The sequence below is a fragment of the Paramormyrops kingsleyae genome, chromosome 5, assembly GCF_048594095.1.
Source record: "Paramormyrops kingsleyae isolate MSU_618 chromosome 5, PKINGS_0.4, whole genome shotgun sequence".
In the NCBI taxonomy this organism is placed as follows: Eukaryota; Metazoa; Chordata; class Actinopteri; order Osteoglossiformes; family Mormyridae; genus Paramormyrops; species Paramormyrops kingsleyae.
The window spans coordinates 36,047,151-36,067,074 of record NC_132801.1 but is presented as its reverse complement, the minus strand read 5'-3'; the positions used below and the strand labels follow the sequence as shown (position 1 = coordinate 36,067,074).

Sequence of the window (19,924 nt, the reverse complement as noted above, 5' to 3'; positions counted from 1 at the left end):
CTTGGAATGTCGAGAGCTGCAGGAATTGGTTCCCGGTTATTACTAAATTATTTAATCTGTTTTATAGTTTTATAGCTGTTATTCGTCCCATTGAGAGATAGTCTATTAACAGCTATTGTGACATTGATAGTTTTTGCCTGTACTTTCAGTGTATTTTAAAGTATTTATTTATTTATTTGCTATGATCAATTTTTGTAATATTTGTGAATATGACTGATGGGTGTGAAATTTCCTAAAAGGTAGGAGATGGAGATGAGGGAGTGGAATACAATGTCACAAACATTTGGAGAGTTCAGCTATTATATAAATATTGTTAGAAAGTTGGATTTTATTTTTAAGTGCATTCTTAATTTGGAAATACTGTAAAAAGTGTAATTGGCGATGTCATATTATTGGGTTAATTCATGGATGGTTAAGGATAGATAGATAGATAGATAGATAGATAGATAGATAGATAGATAGAACCTGTATTATATGTAATATATATATAAAACCAGTAGTATATATTTTATATTATATTTATAATCTTTAAATAAGTTGTAAGTGCACTGGTAAGATGAATGTCGTAATGGCCTATAATGTGACTCAAAGATCTAATTACGTACATGTGGGCATAGGTTCTTTATGACAAAGATGTATATAAAAACACTGGATGGATCTATGTCTATTTTTGCGTACTTTCAAAACAGTAAGTGCTACGTAAGAGATGTATGATGATTATAGCAGTAAATCACGTGACAGCGCTTTGCACAACACTTTCATAAGTGCTGTATTTCATGGAATATCCTTTTTACAAAACTGAGTTATTGCAAACTTCTCATGTTTCTCCTTTTACTAGAGTGTAAAGCAGACAATAAGTAAATGAACACAGAGTAAAGACAGACAATTATATATAAATACAATTAGGGGAATGCAGAGACTATTGCACTAGCAGATTGTGAAGTCTGTGGCTGCCAGAGGTCAAAAAGTAAAATACTTTGGGCAAAAGGGGAATCAACTCTTTGAAGGTTAAAAAATTTTATGAGGCCTTCAGTCTAGGGGAGGTAGACCGATGTGCGTTGGTGATAGACCTTGTGGAACAACGGAGCAAAAGTCTTTAATTTTGGCACCCATTCCAGGCCATTGGAAGCCATCCTAGATTCTCTACTCCAATGGTATTCAAACTAATTTTTTTCTCCATGATTCCTCCAAATGTCAGAATTAACAGAAGAACTTTCCCACTGAAAACTTGCATTATGTTACTAGTCATAACAGTTCGATGTATTCAACACATGGTACCTGTTTTGCACATTTTAATTAGTTACCATCAGAAAATGTGCACAGGCATATAATGTGTTCACATTATTTTTAATATTTGTGAAACTTGCAATTTCATAATATAGATCTCTTCCCAGCTCAACCCTTCTCAACACTCACAGATCTGTTTCTTTCCCTCACCAGAAATGTGTGCAAATATTATTTAACAATTAGACAGTTCAGGTAAACGCTTATATTCAAAATAAATGTTCAGTTATGACTCATATATAAGCCTTTAGTTAAACATTAACTAATCATTTACAAAACCTCAATAAGACATGTAGTTAATGATGAACAAATCATTTACAATTTTTTAAGACATTTACAAGCAATAAGCGTGTACTTAAGGGTAACCTTTAATATAGGTTTGTAAATTATTAAAAGGGGAAATTGTCACAAAGCTGTCACCTATAATGCATCATAAATACCTTCATAATGTCATAGTATTATTTTGCTGATAAACCAGTCAAAAAGCTAGCTAACTGCTTCTGGTAGCAGTGAGAGAGATGTTTGTGCCTTTAAGAACAGCGGGTGACATCATCGCCGTGAGCTACACGTGGTAATCACTGTGAATGCACGGCCATGTAAGCGCCATTTTTAGGCTGCATTAAAAGTTGAGAGTTTCGGTGTAACATGCATATACATGGTATGTTTCCATGGCTAACAAATGTTTCAGTGCTGTTTTGTTCCTCTGCTGGACTATTTCACAAGAACCAAAAAGAAGAGATACAAATTGACTAAATATGTATGGAGCCCTGGAAGGGACATGGAGGGAGAAAAATGATGGTTAGGAAAACTGAAGTATTTCAAGTGTTTAACAACTACACTATACAGGCAAATATATAGGGACACAATTCTTAATCACTGAATTCATGTGTTTCATTTAGACCTATTGCTACATTTATATAAAATCAAGCACCTAGCCATGCAGTCAGGTTTACAAACATCCTGAAGAACTCAGTGAATTCAGGTGTGGTACTGCCAATGGGTACAGCTGTCATGGGAATAGTTTTATTTTCTTGATATTTTGGAATGCCCTTTCTAAGAAATAGTTTGTTTATTAAGAAGGGTGTTACAGGGTTGTGCTGTAAATGTTTTGTAAATGTAGTTGAATAATGATGATACCTGCTGTTTGAATTATTGAATCATGGTGAATCTCTGATGCACGGTAGTCATGTGATCAAGGTAACTTCAATAAAGGTACGAATGTGTCGAGGGGCCAGAGGGAGCTGTACTTGGAGGGAAGCGGTTATGTTAAGAGGAGTTTTGGTGAAATATTAGACAGCATAACATCTCCCAAGTATCTGGGCAGAAAGTGCACATGGGGTGTTGTTTTTGTTGTGTATTCTACCATTGTGTAATGAATTTATTGGATTTTTTAGAAGCTATGTAGATCTTATCCTATGAAGGATACAGCCCCTGAATTGTGACACAACTTTTCAATGGATGCAATCACAATGACATATGCCTACTGTGATGTCATGTGCATACCGTCTACTGCATGCTATGTCTCATGCTAATGGGTGATACTTTCAAAGTATTTGTCTCTCATGTGGTAGATGTTGCAATGAGATATGTGCAGGGTATTTAGCCTCCACCCACATTAGCGCCGCACGATATATAATTTCAGCATTGTTATTGCATGTATGCATGCGCAATAATCACATCACAACAGGAAAACTTACACATTTTCCCTGATTAATCTACAAGAGATGTCTATGTGATGTAACTTAAGTCTTTTATAAGGGTTTTTGGATGCATGGAGTTTGTTGCTAGTGAGTCACATGCAGATTATGCATGCACAAAGAACCACCAATCACAATTAGGGCTGGGTGACATGCAATACTAAAATCAACATTGCATGTTATATATATGCAATTCTCACATCACAAGGACCACAATAGTCAGCTGGATTGAGGTCAGGTTTTTTCATACCTTTATACTGTCCATAGAGCAGTATTTTCAAAAACAATGTTATTTTGCAATAAAGTTCCAGTATTTTGAAGCATTGGTGAAATTGGTGTGTGGAGGGATTGTTTCATTAAAACATTTTAACTCTGTCATAGGAAACAAACCTTATCAAGCTTAGCAGTTTTAATGACTGTTTCTTCTCAAGATAATCTATCAAATGTGTAAAAATCAATTTAAAGTTTACCACCACTGCTTTTGCATGAGCTCTGGAATTTTCCAGTATCATGCAGCCCTAACCAGAGGTAATTTCAATCATGAAAAATATAATAACAAATGTTAATTTTTTTCCATAAATAAGCTAAACAAGCTAAAAATAGATCTTTGAAAATAAAGCTGTGATGAAATGTATATTTTCATTTACGAGACGGAACTGAAATATTAACTTCTGGACTATCAGATATTCAAAATTCCCCTAACTCACATTAACATATTTATTTATGTATTTGCACTTTGTCTTGAGTTTTTGTGTTTTATGTGTGTGCACTTTATATGCCTTGCTCCTGTATGCAAATGAATCCCCCCACCCCTAGATTCCTTCAGAGCAACAGCAATGTATTACTCAGATGGCCCGGATGTTACGCCCTCCTTCCCTTATAACCCCTACTCCTCCCACACCCCTCACATCACAGTCTGTAGTCCCCCTACATACTCTCCTCACCTCTTGAAAAAAGTCTTTATTTAAAGCCCAACTTGTTTAAAGCCCAACTTAGATTGTTTTTAGTGTGACTTGTCTAAGAGTAATCAGGTTCACAAGATGACAGTGACACTGCTGCAGTCTTATTGTGAATGAAATAGGCCTATAACTGCCAAATATGTAATAACTGCCAATAACGTAATCATTTTTCTGTTGGTAATGTTATAAAAGTTGATAATGTAATAACTGGCCAATAATGTTATACATTTTCTGAACCAATAACATAACTTTTTGCTGATAAGTTATTACATTATTAGCCAGTTATTACATTATCAACTTTTAGTGTATTAAGAACTGATTCATTTAGGTGGTGGGCCCACATGTTACCCCTTCGGGTTATGCCTGGCCAAGCCCCATGGGTTGAGGCCCGGCCACCAGGCCGGGCAGAGTAACATCCTCCTTGATTTTCTTCATCATAGGGGTCAATATGAATCGCACTTAGTCTGGCGGCTAGGACCAATTTGCCTTGGGAGACCCTACAAGGGGCAATTGCCCCCAACAAGATAGTTTCTAGGAGCATCGGGGCAAATCCCTCCTCCACGATAAGATGGCAATTCATGGAGGGGACTTAATGTATCGATTAACAAAAAACTAAGTGTTAGTTACATACTGATCCCATTTCATTCATTCATTATTAATCAATGATAACAGTTCATGTATTTCATATTTGTTCAGTTACATTTGTACTTGAGTAGTTGACTAAGTTACTAAGTTACTTGTGTCCCCTCAAGTAAAGTGTTACCCCTATCCTGGGGACTTTTAAAAAGATCCATCACATAATGTCAGTGTTACTGTGTACATTAGAACTATTGTCATCTGCAGCTCTCCCAGGAGTGACCATTTTGAGTCAAACCGTTTGCTTTCATGGAGTCATACTTAAAAATATCTTTAGTGTCCATTACGACATAGCTGGTTGAATGTGATACATGATAAAGACCAAAACAGGAGGGTAGTAGGCGGCAGGGCTGGTCTATTATAAGGCATCATAGTTCTGAGAAATTAATAAGAAAAGCAAGAACTTGCGTTGGTTATACTTTTGAGTTTTGACAGGAAGCAATAGACAGACCCATGCTAATACTTGCTATTACTTTACGTAAAGCACTTTGAATTACTGTTATTAGTGGCACATGCATAATTATAGGAGACTGACCAATCAGCACACAGCAAGAACTCGGCGCTTAAGTGAAATCCATGTCCTTTTCATTTAAATAGCTGAAATGGTAGTTTACAAACATTGTTGAACCTCATTGTGTCCTTCCTGATATGGAATAGGCACCCTATTATTCCCAATATGTCATTTACATTTAAGTGGTGCCTTTAGGGTGAGGGCTGTACTCAATTAAAAAAAAAATCATAACCAGCCTTTAGTAAAGATGTTCATTTATTTATGGTGTTGTCCCATTTACATTGCATACAAGTTTTTATGACCATCTCTGACTGGCTAACAATTTATGCTAATATATGGTGGTTTTACCAAACTCACAAAACAGCAACACTATGGTCTCTAACGATAGAGGTCATAACATTCCCACCCTTAAAAAGCAAATTGCTGTCGTAATTCAGTTTTGATCGCGCAACTTGGAACACGTGATATGGCGTCAGTCACCAAGATTTAATTTCCTCTTTTTTCTAAATTAAGTGCGCTAGACATAAGCAAGTACACTGGTACCTCAGAACTTGAACTTAATCCGTTAAGAACTCCGGATCGAATCCTAAAAAGTTTGAGTTGTGATCGAATTTTCCCCATAAGAAATAATGGAAAACCAATTAATAGGTTCCCAGCCCCAAAAAATTACACCTAAATATGTTTTTTTTTTTTTTTTAGCATTTAAACACAAAATGAATCGGATAAAACAAGAAGAGCATATACTGTACTAAACACATCTAAGCACATTTATCAAAACAGTAATTTGTAAAATAAGAAAATAAGTGTATCCAAACAATGTGTAAAGTTTGTTGTGTCCTGCCCTGAACTTCCCGCTCCTTCCGTGCGCCACGCCCCCTCGTTAACCCCGTGTGGAATCCCCCTGTGATCAGCTGTTTGTGGTTGTTGTCATTAGTCCTCTGTATTTCCTCCGCGTTTCAGTTTGTTTCCCCAGTCCGGTCATTGTATTAAACGTATTAATGGTTTATTATTAATATTAAAACAATGAATAAGAAGTCTTTATTTTTAAATGTATTTTATTATATAATAATAATTACTGTTACTGTATATCATTGTCTAAACTCTAAACATATTTTTACTGTCTAAATATATGTATTCAGCTAGTGTAAACATGCATGATGCTATCACAGTGAATGCGAGGCTGAGACTGAAGCTTTACCCTTTGTTTCCGCTGAAAGACGTGCAGCGTGACTCATTTCCCCACGCATACAAGTTATCTTAGGTCGGCATTCACGGTTTGACTTCTGAGATTCAGATCAAGCTCTAGGTAATTTTCGAACTGGTTGGTTCAACTTTTAAGAAATTCGAGTTCTAATGAGTTCGAGTACTGAGGTACCACTGTATTTACACACAATTAAGTATAACAAGTATGATATTATGCTTTTGGCACCTGCCACATGATGGGCTGATTAGATATTTACAAGAAAAAGCAGGTGTGCATGTGTTCCTAGCGGCCAGTGAGTGTGTGTATATATCTTACAGTGAAAGCATTAGCCTAGTGCTCTTCACTGCATTTTTCTCACTACTTTTCAACACTTTGTCACTTTGTAATTGTTAATCCGAATCATGAGCAAAAAACCACAATGGATAATGAACACTGTGAAACATGAAAACAAGAGGCTGATTTGCAAATTTTTGGGAGAAGGAAGCACTGAGCATGGGACATGTGCTAGGCTGGCTCTGAGTATATTACACTGATATATAACACTGCTCTGAAATATAACATGCGCTGTGATAGGCCTAGACCAGTGTTGCTTAACCCTGTCCTAAGGGGTCCTCTGGACATTTTTGCCACCTCCCACCTCCCAACCAATCGAGAACAATGAATACTTAGTACAGGTATGTTGAACTGTCTGGGCACCCTGAGAAGTGAGTGGAGAAACACTGGCTGAGACAAATGGCTCTACCCACAGTACATTTAGTGAATATTTATGCACAGAATCCCAGGTATTTCCATTTATATATTTGTGTGTCTGTATGCATGATTTTATACATTTTTATATCATCCAAATATGCCTCACGATTACTTATTGCAGCTAGCACATAATTCATGAATGCAGGTGCTATCGTCATGGAAAAAGTCATAACTACATTGTGTAAAATTATCCAGGGTGACACAGGTTAAAATGTCACAACCACAAGGTGTCATTGGTACTTACCAGTACCTTTTAGGGGTGGTACAGTATGTGGCACAGTGGGTTAGGACAATGTGCCTTTGATCAGCAGGTTGCAGATTTGGCCCCCTGGGCCAGCAGACTGATGTCTCCATTGGGCCCTTTACCCCCCGTTATTCCACGGTTGCTGCATCCCGCTGAACTTGCTCTCACCTGTCTAAGACTGCAAAAAGACAATTTCCACATGAGAATCAATAAAGTTTCTATTTTAATAAATCCAGTTTATTGACGTGATGAGAAAACCACCATTATCAATGCAATCCTTCATCACAAACAATGGAACAATCAAGACACATCACAGCTTTTTTTTTTCCTGTAATTGGTACAGAAACATGATCTACCATCCAAGTTTGGTACTAACAACCATGGAGAAGTCCGAGTACTGACACTGGACACAGTTAAACCATACTCAGTCTGCATAATAGTTTGCTTTGTAGCATTTACATGTGTGTGTTTCTTGAATAGAGTATATTGACCAACATCAACTGTCATACTGAAGAACAGTGGTTTGAAGTGAGATATCAAAGATCTTAAAGTCTCATTGTACAAATGACTTGTATGTACGTGGCCTTTTATATAGCCTGACTCAGTCTTCAGTTAAAACATCATATGCAAAATGAGTGTTATGCAAAACAAACAGATTCTATAGCACCTACTAGCATCAGTTAGTAACGGTAACAGACCTTTGGTGTCCGATGCTATTGGCACAAGTACTATCACTCACACGTCTGCCCAGGACAGATGTCTGCCCACATCTGATTTCACTGCTTATACAGAAACATTCAAGCCTTTGTCTTTAAAGTACAATGATTTTTTTTTCATGAGTTGACAAAGAACAGACTCTAACATGTCAAAATCAGCTTATCAGCCAGAACAGAAGCATGCGAAATCGGAGTAGCTATTCAAGTACACAACAATCCCGTCAAGTATACAATGCTTAAGTTCTGTAACAGTAACTTGCTGAGTTACTCGAAACATGACTTTGCTAGTAGTACGCTATATATCAAAAAGGATGAATGCTTTCTGAGCAAATTCCACAAGAGTTTGATTTGTAGTTTTAACATGGTTACTAAACCTTTCCTAAAAGATCTCTGGGACCCATCCATAAACATCAATCACAATGACTTTAACGCTGTAACATTGTAATAGTCGAAATGTTGCTCCAAAGAGAAGAAAGAACACATTTCTTGTGTTTTCCTGACTAATTTACATTGCAGCACAGGAGTTCTTCTTTTGGCTATCTTAACAAAGGTTCATTGTTTTTCCCAAGCATTATAATATAAGCCCATATCCATCTCTCTGATTAATGTCTACTTGCATAAAACTCAGGTGGAAAGGCAGTCAAAACAGATGATGTAATATTCCACGATCCAGCTGTTGGTGCCCCAGCCTGTACGGCTTGAAGTTCAAGCTGCCACATTTCCAGATCCTTGTCTGCTTCCACCTCCTTTCCACAAACACAAAGGGACTGTGCTTCATACTGTAGGTGCTTCAATTCCATGTCAAGCTCCATAAGGCAGATAGCCAAGACAGGAGCAGATTCCAGAGGGTCTACCAGATCTATCCCAGCTTTCACTGCTGCCACTGCTTACACTTCACCAAACACAACTCTTGTTGTTTCTGTCATATGTCACTTAGGTACTATCCATTAGTCTTTGCTGTAGCAGTGATTTTATTTGTCTCTTGGTACTAGAATGCATCACTGAAATGTTGAAAAGTCTGCCAAGGAGTAGCAGGTCTTCCTTACAGCAATTCTGAAATTCCTTCAATGAAGGCAAAAATCGCAACCTTTTCCAGGTGGAAGCTGTGATGGCGGTTTACCGTGGCCACAATAATCACCCACTTCAAATTCAGCAGGATCAGTGACAAGCCTCCAATTTATGTTATATATACATACCAGTAGCATGCGTGTCTGTTCCGTCGGGTCCTAGGTAAGGCCATAATACGAAAAATGGGTTCCCAGCTGCCAGTTAGCAGCACACTTAGGCTAAGTTATAAAAGCAATATGTATTTAGAATACAAAGAATAATAACCAACAGCAAACAATAAGATTTGTGAATCCAGGTATTGGCCCTTCTCCAAGCAGCTAGCCCCTCAAACTCAATACAGAAAATAATTGCAAAACAACAAAGGTCTTAACAGTTTGTAAAAAGAAAGATCAAAAATAGACACTAGAAATACATGCTATATTAATTAAAATTAAAAGTGTAATGTATACTTATTAGACTATCTATTTGCAAACATAGTCTGTGTTTTGATACATTTCATGTATTAATAAAATCGTGTTGAAATGACACTTTACACTTCTGCATCTTTTCATTTAGAGCAATGTAGCGGCTTGCTGGTTAGCATTATCGCCTCACACCTCCAGACTAGGGTACACCCTGGATGCAGTGCTAACATATTACAGGGTGTGTGCATGCACGCATGCCTCCACCCTATGGGCAACTTAGAGTTGCCAAGCAGTTTAACTCCATATCTTTGGAGGCCCAATTGATCCAGAATTAACATTTTAACCTATCTTTGCTTATTGCCGCCCAAACCAATAACCTGGTTTTTTTGTCCAGGAGATGGAAGTGGAAATTAGAGGGAGAACATTTTAAAACAAATTTGAGGAAGCACTTCTTTACACAGCGTGTAGTTAGAGTATGGAATAGTCTTCCTGCTAGTGTAGCGGAAGCTAAAACCATGGGTTCCTTTATATCAGAGCTAGATAAGATTTTAACAACTCTGAGCTATTAGTTAAGTTCTCCCCAAATGAGCTTGATGGGCCGAATGGCCTCCTCTCGTTTGTAAATTTCTTATGTTCTTATGACTATTTTGTATGTGAAAAACAAAGGTCTTACTGTGAACCTTTGGGTTAGTAGCAGGCCATGCACGGCGCAATGCATGTACGCCCTGTGTTTCTCCCCACGCTGATGTAAAAACAGCTTTCGTCCTCTTTCATTCCTCACCAGCATTTTGTTAATCCATCTCCACTCCCATACCAAAGTAATGTCCCTAATTCTTCCTCTCCTTGTGTCACCTGGTTTTGTTACAGTGGGGTTAGTGTTTGTGGTTCAGTGGGTCAGTTGGTGAGCTCTCTGTGCCTCTTGTCTGAAGGCTACTGATTTCAATCCCATGCTCAGAAGAATGTTCGCATTGATGTTTTGCCCATGGGTACCTCCAGAAATGCTGCTTGGGTGCCAGATAAATGGCTGACCCAGTGCTTGGACCTCTTGGACAAATAGCCAAAAAGCACCATTTCAATCCCAAGTATTTTTTTCTGGATATTGATTTGTTATCAGATCTGTACACGGTTAAAATATCCACAAGGTATTTTAAATAACTAGTATCTCCTTCATCAGAGAATTTCCAAATTATTCTCACACCACAATAAAATTCTACATTCAAATCCAGCATTCAGTCTGAGCAATCAGCAGATTCTGTCATGTGGGATGCCCTTTAAAATAAATAATGAAATTTTTCATTTACATACAGTACTGCACAAAAGTCTTGGGCAAAATTATGTCTAAATGATTTTCCTGCTAATGTAACATTGATTTCAAAACCTCTCCTGAAATCAGCCCGGTATTTGCAGCAGCTATACAATACACCAATGTGTTTTTGACTCGATTGCTACATCATTTGTTTGACTAAACAACACTTAGTTGAGTTACTTAACTAATTAATTTAAAAATGAAAAAGACATGGCTTGTTTTACAATAGGTAAGTTAGATCAAATGAAAACTCACTGATCACTTTATTAGGAACATGCATTGTGTATCATTTGTCATGTGACTGTGGTGTAATGGATAAAAACATGCAGGAACTGCAGTTCATGATCACATGAAATGCTAGAATGGGGGAAAAAATCATCATTTTAACCACAGCATTGTTGGTGCTAGTTGGACTGGTTTGAGTATCTTGTATCTCCTGGGATTTTCACACACAACAGTCTATAACGTTACTCAGAGTGCCATGGAAAAACAAAAAACATCCAGTGAGTGGCATTTCGTCTTCTTTATGAGAGAGATCAGAGGAGAATGGCCAGACTGGCTGGAGCTGACAGAAAGGCTTCGGTAACTCAGATAATCACTCTGTACAACCATGGTGAGTGGAAAAGCATATCAGAATGCAGAACACATCAAACATTGAAGCAGATGGGCTAGAATAGCAGAATACCATGTCTGGTTCCACTCCTGTCAGCAAAAAACTGAGAGCTGAGACTTCAGTGTTTACAGGCTCACCACAACTGGACTGTTGAAGACTGGAAAAACATAGCCTGGTGTAACGTAACTTGATTTCAGCACACAGATGCCAGGGTGAGAATTTAGGATCAACAGTATGAAACCATGGACCCAACCTGCTTTGTGTCAACAGTCCAGGGCCCGGTTTCTGGAAACCTTAATGCTACGTTGTTCGTAAGTTCTATGTTAAAAGACAAAACAACATAGCGTTAAGAAGGTTTTGAGAAACTGGGCCCAGGGTGGTGGTGGTGTAATCTGGGAAACATGTTCTTGCCACACTTTCAACCCGTTAATAGTAGGGTTGGGGCCATTTCAGAATGCATTCATCAATTCCAGTCCAAATCAGTAAATGGAACTGGAGTTGGAATTTAAATCTCCCTGAAATTCAAATTCAATTCCAGTTCTATTCCCCATAGTTTTTTCCCAATCCCAACTCCAGTTCCATTGATTGATTGACAGTGTTGGGTGTAACGCGTTACAAAGTAATAATTTAAGTAAAACGTTACTGTAATAATATTACTTTTTTCAGTAACTAGTAGTGTAAGGCGTTACTCGTCTGAAAATGGTAATATTATTACAGTTTTCCCGAGCTAGTTACTTGCGTTACATTTGCCAGTAGCACCTTCATCACACACAAGGCACACAACACAGAGAACAGAAGGGAAGGGGAGGGGGGCATGAATGGAACAGTGATTGGTCTGGGTTTGGCACGAGGTATCATTTACCATCACCGATTGGTCGACACCCGGCAGCCGGCAGCAGAGCGGCACCCGCAAAGACAGATGGGGAAAAATGGAAGCGTCAACAACGGCAAGCTCTTTTTCAGAGGAAGGTTCCCAGCAACAGAAAGCTAGTTTCGACGGGTGGAGATTCAGTCATTATTTTGAATATGTTCAACGGAAGGAAAATAACTTGACGGTGAAGTGCAAACAATATATGTTTGGACTTGTTATAAATTGACAATCAAATTGATTGATTGTTTGCACTTAACAGACGGTGTTTGTTAAACATTGAGGAAGTTAATACTTGTTTGTACTTGATTGCACAAGTACAGTTGTTTGTAGTTATTTGTGCTAGACAGTGCCAGTCTGTTGTTGGTGTAATAAAGACCCTAAAGAACACTCCTCCTTTGTATGTTCTCCCTCCATCTGATGCATCTCAGGCAATTATAGAGTAATTAAGAAATTTTTTTTAACTAGTAATATAACTAGTTACTTTCTCCAGGGAGTAATAAAGTAAAGTAAGGCATTACTATTTTTGAGAGTAATATGTAATATGTAATATATTACTTTTTTGAGTAACTAGCCCCAACACTGTTGATTGAATTGATGAATGCATTCCGGTATGGCCCCAACCCTAGTTAGTAGCAATCAATCATGACTAGAATGCCACAGGAGTATTATTGCTGACCATGTGCATCCCTTCTACAGTGGTACCTCAGTTCTCAAACTCATTAGAACTCGGATTTCTTAAAAGTCGAACCAACCAGTTCGAAAAAAAAATTACCTAGAACTCGGTCTGTATCTCAGAAATCAAACCGTGAACGCCGACCTAGGATAACTTGTACAGGGGGAAATGAGTCACGTGGCATGTCTCTCAGCGGAAACAAAGGGTATCGCTTCAGTCTCAGCCTCGCATTTGCAGTGATAGGATTGTGCATGTTTACACTATAGCTGAATACATATATTTAGACAGTAAAAATACATTTAGACAATGATGGACAGTAACAGTAATTATTATTATATAATAAAATACATTTTAAAATAAAGATTTCTTATTAATTATTTTAATATTAATAATAAACCATTAATACATTTAATTATAATAATATTGTCCGGGGATGGAACGAAAACAAAGGCGCAGACGTCAGGGTATCTGGGAATACGGGGTTTAATTACAGGTAAGGCAGGCAAAACGCAGACGGACAATACAATGACCGACTGGGGAAACAAACTGAAACGCGGATTAAATACAGAGGACTAATGACAACAACCAGAAACAGCTGATCTCATGGGAATTCCACACGGGGTTAATGAGGGGGTGTGGCACATGGAAGGAGCAGACGATTGGGGCAGGTCATATAGTTTTTTTTTAACTTTACACATTGTTTGGATACATTTATTTTCTTACTTTACAAATTGCAGTTTTGATAAATGTGCTTAGATGTGTTTAGTACAGTATATGCTCTTCTTGTTTTATCCGGTTCATTTTGTGTTTAAATGCTAAAAAAAATCATATTTAGGTGTAATTTTTCTTATGGGGAAAATTCGATCAGAACTCGAACTTTTTAGGATTCGACCCAGAGTTCTGAACGGATTAAATTCGAGTTCTGAGGTACCACTGTATTATACTGTATTGTATTAATAGACAAACAAAAATTTACCCATCTTCTAATGGCTACTTCCAGCATGATAATGCACCATGTCACAGAGAAGAGTTCATCTTGAACTGGTTTTAAAACTTTTCCAGTCAATGGATCTGAATCCAGTAGAACACCTTTGGGATGTAGTAAAATGGGAGATTCACAGCATGGATGGGCAGCTAACAAATCTGCAGAAATTGCATGGTGCAATCATGTCACGATGGACCAGAATCTCAAAGGAATCAACATCTTCTGGAATCCATACTCTGGAACACTAATGAACAAAGGGAAACCCTACCTAATAATGTGTAATGACACACAGTGCATTGAGCCTTGCTGCATATGGAGCTATGTAGCTGTGGATTGGACTTGTTAGTCCAACACATGTAGATGCTTGACATGTACCTCAGCCTATATGATGGGTTCGATAGGACCACGTGACCTTTTTCCATTGCTCCAAATTCCAGTTCCATTGCTCATGGGCTGATTATAGGCACTTTCGATGGTGGACAGGGGTCAGCATGGGCACTTTGGCATGAGGTTACACAGCCCCATACCCAACTGGGCTCCATGCACTGTGTCGTGACACATTACTCCCATATCCACCCTCAGAATTATCTGCCATTTGTGCCATAGTAGCCCTTCTGTTGTTTTGCATTGCATGAGATAGCCCTCATTCACATCTGGCATCGATGAATCCTGACTACCCAGCACCCTGTTGGTGGATCATGGTTTTTCCCTTCTCAGACCATGCTCAGAAGGTTCTCACCACAGCTGACTGTGAGCACCCCACAAGCCCTGCCTTTTCAAAGATGTTCAGACCCAGTCGCCTGGCTGCAGTAGTTTGGCTCTTGTCAAAGTCACTCAGGTCTTCATCCCTGAGCATTCGACATGTTAACTATGAGTACCAAATGCTAGCTTACAATACATCCCAGACCTCCCACACCATTTTGCCCACCAAGTCAACATTATTTACTTGTGATTCTTTTTTTTTTAGGGTACCAATACTTTTAGATGCATCTATATATATTCATAATTACAATTCCAGGTGTCGTGACAGTTGCTAACCTTCATTGCCCCTAAAATCAGTTATAAAAAAAAAATGAGTCAACAGGAAGTGTTGTTCTGCATTCTCAGTGAAAAAGGATGAACGCCACATACCACATCCTCTTACTTTCACATGCAACCCAGTTCCTTGCTGCCATGGAATTGTCATTTGCTACTGAAACTTGGGCAGGGTCTGCTCTTGCTGAGAAAATGAAGATTTGCTGTGAAAGTTTCATTATATGCATTTTACTTATTGTTTTTATTTCAGTGGATGAAGTAAGACGTAACTGCACATGCCTGACATTTTACCAATTGATTTAAAAACTCGAAAGAATGTAATTAAGATTACAAGTTATTTTGAAACCATTTAATTTACCTTTACTAGAACGTAAACTATAAATTCTACTGTGTACTGTGTGTCAGCACTACATACATCAAGTTACATTTAATGCAAGATGTAGATTCTGGGAACTTCAGCTCAGAATCCATTTTACCTCCTAATGTTGGGGAAAATAAGCTGGATAAGAGCTGCACATGTGCTAGCTATGGGGGGAAGAAGAGATACCCAGCTAAAAAGCAGAGTAAAACATGACCTGCTTTTGTAATGGGTAAGTTAGATCAAATGAAAAGAACAGTGTGTAACAAATGAGGAAACAAGCTTACAAATTTTCTATGAACTGCATGACATGATTTTAAATAGATATGAGAGGAAGAGCTGACTTTTCCCACGCGTCAGTAAATGTGCACTGGTGAAACGTAATGTGGATCAAATTTACCACTTCTAAATATACCGTAGATAATTAAAACATTTTTGAAGTGACTGGTTTGTTTCCATGTTGTCTTCACGCCTCCATGTTCATGTCTCCAATGTGCATGCAAAAGAAATTGACTTTGAACAAAACTCAAACATAGTCATGTATCATATTTGTACTTTCACACATTGAAAAACCACACCTAGGCAGAGTTTCCAGCCATCTGAGCGAGCCATCTTTATTATTGGTGTAATCAGCCACCCTCTCTGACATACACAGAAAGAGGAAGAGACAGCACAAGTGACAACAGAAAGAGCTTGGTTCTATTAAATTCATGCATATATCGACATTTTTGTTCATTACTTTCTAACATTTGAGCAATGAAATTCAGGTAAGTCATTTCATCTGTTACAGGAACTACCAGGGAGATTGTGAAACAGAATTGTGACACGGTCAATTGTGAAATGAAAAAAGTATCAGTGTACTGAGTAAACAAGTTTCAAGTTACACAGAAAACGTGTTACAAACCCTGTATTTAAACATTGAATTAATTGCTTTCTGCATTAATTGTGAATTTGTGGCACATTTTGAACAGCAATATTCTGGGGTATTTCTCAAACTGCTTTTTCACCACATTGTCGCACATCTCCTGTGTAGCTTTAGCATTTAAATTATTGTGAAATGATTTTGCAAATTGATTCCGTGAGATCTAGTAGCCTGAAGTCAGGTGTTCCATCCTCAGTCTGCTGGAGATACTTTGTGTGCCATATAGACACATTTTTACCATTAAGTCTATGATGAAAATCTCACACGAGACCCAGCATCAGCTTTTATTTGCCCCTGATATATATGGTGTACTAAGGAGGTGTCTTATGGATGCAGTTATATATCAGGACTGTTTTCTCTGTAGGCTTTTTAAAGTTACTGGTGTCTCTGAAAAATATCCTCCATGCACAGATGCTATATTTAAAGGGGTATCTTAATTTAAGCAAATGTTGGTATGGTGTAACTTTCAGTGTGTCAAGTAGTTTGTTACTTAAAACTTTTGCAAGAATATGATTAATATGGAAAATCTTTATTTTAGGGAGTTCTTGTGTTTACATGCATGTTTGATTCATTTAAATTAGACAATGCAAATATGTCAGTGCAGCTTACATTTTTAGTGATATTGTTTTGTATTTTCTAAACTTTTAGATATAATGGAATAAAACGTAATTAAATGATGCTTTGCCATTTTTACATGTATGAGTATAGGTATATTTGAATACTTCTTTCTGCATGTGTGCATCTTGCGTTCCTTTTTTGAGACATATACATACTGTACATACAGGTGAAAGTGGGGGTTCAAGTAGAGGGTTAGGCATTTATCTGATGCCCTTGGAGCATTTTTCTGGGGTTTAGGGTCTTGCTGAGGGGTCCAATAGTGCTGTGGCTATTCTGTCAAACTGACGATGATAGATTAGACATTCAGCAAAGCTTAGCTATATAAGAGGTGATCCAATGGCAGTCTCTCCAGTTAAAAGAATATTCCTCTGTTCTTTCTCTCAGTGGTCCAGTCTAAGAAGAAGCTTTAAAGAGAGATGTGATGGTGAACTTAGAACAGAGAAAAGCCTCGGAAAGAGCACCACTGTGGACACTGTGGAAGCAGGACTACTAAGGGACTTTTAAGGTACATCAAAAGGAGAACACAACAGACATTGCAGTTTTCATATACAAACAACCAAGGCTCTGTTTATTATTGATGAAATCTCATTTTTTTCCATTTCATGCAAAGATGGCAGAAATATAAATTGCATAAAACCATGGAATGATTCTAATGTGAAATGCAATAAAAAGTCCAACAACTGCAGGGTGGAAAAGGAAAGACAGAAATCAGCCTGGTTCCCCAGTTTCATTTTTACAAACAAGGAAACTTTGGAATGACCGAATTACAAACAAACTAATGGACAAATGAATAAACCACCTAATTGATAAACTGTTTTGAGCTATCATTAAACAAGTAGTCCTACTTGCCATATAAATAATGCTCTAGGACTAACACTTCTTGGGCTGAGTTGGACTAATTTCGACGAGAGGGTAAATGTTCTCTCAGATAAACCAAAATTTGGAAGTCATATAACTGCTACGTTTAACAATTCTTTGTTACTTCAGCTAGTGAGAAACCATTAAATCAATCAATTCTGTAACCACTGTATCACAGACCTCAGAAGAATGTTTATTTCAGTACTTGTCTTGACAACACCCTTCCTCTTCATAAATTTTCCTCCACTCCCTGCTCAGACCTTCATACCCATAACACAGCATCATAAACCAGCTTTGCATACCCAATCACAACTCACAAAATACATGCAGCGTCCAAGTACAGTGACCCAGCATCTAAGTATGACCTTACCTCCAACTGATACTGGTGTCCTAACTCACCTGGAAACTTCAAGCACACCTCTGTCAGAGTCTAAAACCCTGGAAACGACCATTCAGCCAGTTCCTGAAATAACACTTCTACCAATTTCAAGAACTACTTTATCTGCTTTCCAGTCTAGACCACAAATTAAAACTTCAACTACTAAAAATTACACAACGTGGCCCATCACAACAAGTAGGCCTCAGCATTTTAAAACATCAGATTCTCCAACAAGTGGACATCAGCATTTTAGAACATCTGATTCTCCAACAAGTGGACGTCAGCATTTTAGAACATCTGATTCTCCAACAAGTGGACGTCAGCATTTTAGAACATCTGATTCTCCTACAAGTGGACGTCAGCATTTTAGAACATCTGATTCTCCAACAAGTGGACGTCAGCATTTTAGAACATCTGATTCTCCAATAAGTGGACATCAGGATTTAAATATATCTGATGCTCCTAAATACTCTGTCTCCTTGGACAAAAAAATGCACAAGACTGATGCAGATAGCACAACTGCCACTTTCACTGTAAGTCAGATTCAATCCACAGTTTCCAAAGCCAATCACTTGAACTTGTTATGGGTCATAATTATCACATTTTTTGTCATTTGTATGGGTGGAGGAATTATATACACCCTTGTCAAGCTCAGGAAGAAGAAGCGCAGTGAAAATTTGAGGACTAGCTTTCACAATGGAGGAAGTTACAACAAAAAGAAGAAAAACCCAGTGAACGATGCCTGGGCTGGCCCTATGCCTGCCAGTGGAGAAAAGGAAATGGAGGAGGGGGGAGAGGAGGAAGAGGAGGTGCAGGAGAAAAGTAAAGAAGGGGACGAGGAGCAGATGATGCTGAGTACTTTCACAACAATCCAGGAAGGGAAGGTTGAGGCACTAGGAGGAAATCTGGGAGAGAATGAGGCAGACAACAAGGAAGAAGTGCCTCTGTTACACAGCACCAAGGATGGCGGGGAGAGCAACCCCCTGACAGCCTCCCTCTCCTCCTCTCTACTGCCCCCAGTGGGTGACGGTGGAGAGGGTGAGCAGGATGGTCAAGCTTTCTGTCTTACTACAGCTGTTTAAGAATAATGGAGTGAGCTTGTCTCTCATCAAATGAAGACCAATTAATAAATGCAGGTTTCAGATTTGACTTGTCTATATCCCAAAATGTGCCGAAACTTCCAAAGAAGCCTTTTCTGTAAAATTTTTGTTCTTCTCATCAACAGACTTATTCAAAGATTACAGAATTTTCCTATGAATGACCCAAAAATATATACTGTGTGTGTGTGTGTGTGTGTGTGTGTGTATGACTCCCTAACTCCCATGTACTATATATATATATATATATGTGTGTGTGGTGAATCACCATTGCTTAAACAAGTATAGTAGCAAACTATAAAAACCGTGTTTTCAAACAGGTGTCAGACAGTTGTTTTTGGGGAATTATTTGTCAATTATGCTCAACTAAACTCTTTTTTGTGTGAATGAAGTATTTTTCTACTAAAAGGCACAATAGATAAAATTTATAAAATACTGAAATATCAGAGGTTAACCAAAGCATGCTTGGGAAAAGGCAGAAATAGGAGTTCAACTGCATGGGTCATCATGGACATAAGTGTGATTGTACAATATAAGATGGTTATTACAATCGTATTACAAACTTCTCTTTAAATTATTAAATCTACATGGGAACTGTACAAAGAAAAACTATTACATGTCTCTTAAAAAGCTGTGTTCTGTGATGAGGCACCTGCTGAAAAAGAATAAATTGAAACTTGATCGGTTTGCATTCAACCTTTTGAGAGTGATGTGTTAATCAGAAGCTCTTCTGATC

General features: G+C 38.0%; 1 long non-coding RNA gene across 1 annotated transcript; it reads left to right on the top strand.

The window, feature by feature from the left end:
• Positions 1-15,778: 15,778 nt before the first annotated feature.
• LOC111851331 (uncharacterized) lies at positions 15,779-19,884 on the top strand. The gene is made up of 2 exons (XR_011991828.1): positions 15,779-16,081; positions 17,239-19,884. It is a non-coding gene; the product is annotated as an uncharacterized lncRNA (long non-coding RNA).
• Positions 19,885-19,924: the final 40 nt, after the last annotated feature.